The sequence below is a fragment of the Trachypithecus francoisi genome, unplaced genomic scaffold (assembly GCF_009764315.1).
Source record: "Trachypithecus francoisi isolate TF-2019V2 unplaced genomic scaffold, Tfra_2.0 Lachesis_group15, whole genome shotgun sequence".
Lineage (NCBI taxonomy): Eukaryota > Metazoa > Chordata > Mammalia > Primates > Cercopithecidae > Trachypithecus > Trachypithecus francoisi.
The window spans coordinates 82,626,423-82,631,536 of NW_022681460.1; the positions used below are offsets into that span (position 1 = coordinate 82,626,423).

Consider the following 5,114-nt stretch of genomic DNA (forward strand, 5'->3'; position numbering starts at 1 on the left):
AAAAAAAACCGGGTGTGGTGATGCACACCTGTAGTCCTAAATACTCCGGAGGCCAAAGTGGGAATATCACTTGAGTACTAGAGGCAGAGGTTGTAGTGAGCCAGATTGCACTACTGCACTCCAGCCTGGTGACAGAATGAGACCTTGTCTCAAAAATTTAAAAAAAAAAAAAAAATGTGGAGTTGGAATCTGGAGAAGAAAGGTTAGTAGTTAGCCAAGCACAGTGGCCAATGCCTGTAATCCCAGCACTTTAGGAAGCTGAGGCAGGAGGATCACCTGAGGCCAAGAGTTTGAGACAAGCCTGGGCAACATAGTGAGACTCTATCTCTACAAAAAATTTTAAAAATTAGCCAGGTGTGGTGGCGTGTACCCGTAGTCCTAGCTGCTCAGGAGCCCAGCAGGTCAAGGCTGCAGTGGGCCATGATTTCACCACTGCACTCCAGCCTGAGTGACAGTGCCCAAGACCCCATCCGTCAAAAAAGAAATAAAAATTAAAAGCTAAAATTAAATGTAAAGGCTGGGTGCTGTGGCTCATGCCTATAATCCCAGCACTTTGGGAGGCCGAGGTGGGCAGTTCATTTAAGGTCAGGAGTTCAAGACCAGCCTGTTCAATATGATGAAACCCTATCTCTACTAAAAATATAAAAAAATGAGCCAGACATGGTGGCACATGCCTGTAATCCCAGCTACTCGGGAGGCTGAGGCAGGAGAATCACTTGAACCCAGAAGGTGGAGGTTGCAGTAAGCTGAGATCATACCACTGCACTCCAGCCTGGGTAACAGAGTGAGACCCTGTCTCAAAAAATAAATAAATAAAATTTTTTAAAGTGAAAAAATATATTTTAAAACTTTTTCAGTGAATGATTACTAGCAAACATTGTATGTAAGCAATGTTTGCAAGCAGAAGCTACCATTTGTCAGCTGTTAAGGTCAATGCAACCTTCCTAGGTGTTGGCCTTTCTGACATCCACTCCTTTACACTTAAGGTCCTAATGGGCTTTATCTCAATAATCCCTGGATCCTCTGGGGATAGGGATATGTTCATTTTTTATTTTTTTATGTTTATAATTTTTAAAATTTTGAGATGGGAGTCTTGCTACATTGCCCAGGCTGGTCTTGAACTCCCGGCCTGAAGTGATCTGTCCTCCTTGGCCTCCCAAAGTGCTGGGATTACAGGCGAGAGCCACCATGCCCAGCCAAGGGGTGAGGCTATGTTCAAAGTCACTCTCTCAGCCTTTTCCAACCACCAATAGGCCCAAAGTCCACATTTCTTAGCATGGCATAGAGGCCTTCTGGGGCCTAATTTTGCCTACCTTTCTCTCCCAGCTGGTCTTCCTCCATAGTCTGCCTCAGACTTTCCTTGTGTATTTATTTGCAGGCATAATGTCATTTCACGTCTCTGTGACGTTGTCTTTCCTATTCACCCAACCACAGAACTCTTCCCCACCCTTCCGTCAATTTTGCTTGCCAACTCCCATTCATCCTCTGAGACTCAACCCAAGCCCCAGGGCAGGCTTCTCTGAACTTCCAGATTTGGAAGCTCCTCTCTGGTTCCCACTGCCTCTGCTTTTTCACCAGCACAACATTTATGTGTTGAAAACATTCATTTGCTATGCCCCACCTACTCCGTTCTGAAACACTCTCTAAGCTTTTAGAGGACAGGATCCACGTCTTCATTTCATTAATGACAAGCACAGTGCCTATTACTATTCAATAAATATTTGCTCAAATATACTTATTTTGGTATAATCTAGCCCTCGCTTGACTACCAGCAGACACTTTCAATAAGCGTCAATACTTACTTTCAATAAGTAACTGATGATTAATTTACTAAGAGATAATAATTTAAAAAGTTTTTGCCAAATGCTCTTTAAGTGCATCCAATAAATTTGCACAGATTGGAAAAAGGAAATGTCTTGGCTTAAGAAAATTTCCTATGATGTGCACTAGTCTCTCATTGTGAAAGCTGTTTTCACAGAGAGCAGGCCTGATATGAAACACCTGGGCGAAGGGCATGCTTTCCAGGCATTGCACTACAAATCCTAACTCCTTTCTCACGTATGCGAATGTGTGGCAAGTATGTATGTTGATAATTTCGAAGAAGTCTGTAATCTATTTTAATCAAACTGAATAGGAGTAGTCCTTTGTTAAGATGAATGAAATCTGCAGTTAGGCACTGGAATTCATTTCCAAGGGAGGGGTTCTCCAAGAAGGCTTGCTCCAGCCCCACCCTGGCGCCTGCTCTAAGAGGGCCGGCCCAAGGCCAATGTGTCCACACCCCGGCCAGGAAAGGGCAGGGTCCCCTTCAAGGTTCAGCTGCAGCCCCTGGGGACAGGAGGCTATGACACCATTGGGCTAGTCCCAGGCTCTCTGCACAGCTTGAGGCTGGGTTTCGGGATCTCTGATGTTTTCAAACATGGCATACTCTCCACATCCCCTGTAAATCATCATACTACTATTTAGTGAGCTGTGATCAGACAATTGCTGCACATTTGCATAATACCTACCCTCCTTGCACAGGTGGAGTAACTGAAACAATTTTTGAAATGATTTTCCCAAAGGTCGTGCATAGCCATCCTGGGGTAACACCTGGAGGAGCTGATTCCAGACCTGCACAGGTGATGAGCGATGTATTAAAGCTGCGCTAATCATTATAGCTTTTAAGTTTTTCACATCTATCAGCTCGTTTTATCCCCACAACACCCCATTAAGAAAAAGGCATCCTCCTCTTACTGATGAGCAAATTGAGACAGAGAGACAAAGTGAAGGCTGGAGAGGGGCATGGCCAGTAACCATGTAGTGGGGTGGGGGCAGAAACCCATGTCTTGTCTTGATTCAGAACTCTGTCTACCCGTTTTCTCTCTCTCTGTCTCTCACTTTCTCTCTCTCGCAGATGTGCAGACACACAAACACATAGAAATGCTTCACTCCTGGGGAAAAAGGGAAGGGACAGATAGGAAGAGAATCCTTGAAGGACCAGAAGTGTGATTTACATAAGACAAGTTTTTCATACATACGCCAGGCACCATAAGAAATAAATTATAAAATCAGGTCGGATGCAGCCGCTCATGCCTATAATCCCAGCACTTTGGGAGGCCAAGATGTGCAGATCACTTGAGGCCAGGAGTTTGAGACCAGCCTGGCCAACTTGGTGAAACCCTGTCTCTGCTAAAAATACAAAAATCAGGCCGGGCGTGGTGGCTCATGCCTGCAATCCCAGCTACACACCTGAATCCCAGCAGGCTGAGGCAGGAGAATTACTTGAACCTGGGAGGCAAAGGTTGCAGTGAGCTAAAATGGTGCCGCTGCCCTCTAGCCTGTGGGACAGAGCGAGACTCTGTCTCAAAAAAAAAAAAAAAAAAGGAAAAGAAAGAAATTATAAAATCACTCACTGATACTTGCACTACCAACTGAAGAGTCTGATAGGCCCCTAAGTTGGCTCACTGTAAAGATGGCTGAGTTTTGCCTTCGTTTCTATCCTAGTTTGCTCTAAACTACTACAGTCTAAAATATGGTAAGACAAATGTGTTTGCAATTTTAAGCCAGGCACGATGGTTTGCACCGGTAATCCCAGCTACATGGGGGTCCAGGAGTTCCATGCTATGTGAGTTATAATACTGCCACTGCACTCCAGCCTGGGTGACAGAGCAAGACCTTGTCTATTAATAAATAAAATAAAATAAAATAAAATAAAATAAAATAAAATAAAATATGTTTGCAATTTTAGCTCCATGAATAAAAGCATTCAAACTGAATTCTCCACTAACACCAGAAATTTGGCCTTAAATGAAGACTTACTGTCTCTTGCTGTGAAGTATGATATAATGTCTTAGATATATGAAGATCTCAAACATCCACTTAGTTGAAGGCCCAGCCGTTATTGTACTGTAGTAATAAGAATGAGGCTGAGGAAAGAGTTTGAAGATAGCTCTTGCGAAATGAGCTACTGGTCTCATGAGACCTTTGCAGGAAGTGAAGTGCATAAGGAATGACTAAACCCTGCATAGAAAATGTCACCTTCATCCATGAAACAACATGGTTGGTTCCTATCACTCGCCCTAATGTGATAGCTGTTCTTCCTGGATTAGCATCACTCTGATTAATGGTGCCAGTTAAAAGTCAAGGCATGCTGAATGTTGATCCCATGGAAGATTGCGAAGCTATGTATATTTAATAAGGGGCATTAGAAGGGGCGCAGGACACTGAAAAGAGTTTTCTTGACACTTGGTAATTAAGGATTTACATCAGCAGGAGGTCAGGTCATGACAATTTCTGCCTAAATTTGTCAATAGGCAATCACAAATTGTAGTCACTGACTGCTTCACCACCAACTTCCTAGGTGCCAGTTGGCACATCCCTTTACAGTATTAGAGAAACTGCCAATCAGACTGGAATGACATAGTACTCTATTTTCAAAAAAGAACATAATACCACATAGAAAAAATTAGGTCAATATTTAGCTTACGCATCTTCTGGTGGAAAATAGTCTTAAACACAGAGGGGATATATATTTACCTTAATCAAAGGCTCATCATGTGTCATTTGCTGTTACAAATCGATCAGCCTTTATGTGCCATAAAGAAGCTCAGGGTCTTTGCCCCTGCCATCACCCTGTGGGAGCTTTTCCCCAGTTATCCACATGGCTCATGCCATGGTCCTTCAGGCCTTCACTCAAAGTCACCTTCCCAGAGGGGCCTCTTCTCCACCAACTCTAGCATTACCCATGCTGCTATCTCAATTTCTTTTTCTTCATAATCTACTCTACTTATTTTGTTTCTTATCTTGCTGTCCTCACTAAACCATAAGCACCATGAGAGCAGGGATTTTTGTCTTTGTTCCCCACTACTAAATTTCTGCTCATAGATGAATTCCTAATACTTAGTAGTCATTCAGTAAATATGTGTTGGACAGATGGATGGGTGGATGGATGGATGGGATGGATGGATGGGATGGATGGATGGATGGATGGATGGACGGACGGACAGACGGATGGAAAGAATGGATAGATGCATGATCACTGAAGCCGGGAATTCTCTCAGTTGGCTGGAATCTGACACTGCAGATCCAGTAGCAAATAAAGGACAAGCATATTTCTCAATTCTTCTTTCTCTGCT

General features: G+C 43.4%; 1 long non-coding RNA gene across 1 annotated transcript; it reads left to right on the top strand.

The window, feature by feature from the left end:
• Positions 1–665: 665 nt before the first annotated feature.
• On the top strand, positions 666–3,356 carry LOC117097503. The gene is made up of 2 exons (XR_004442970.1): positions 666–729; positions 3,275–3,356. It is a non-coding gene; the product is annotated as an uncharacterized LOC117097503 (long non-coding RNA).
• Positions 3,357–5,114: the final 1,758 nt, after the last annotated feature.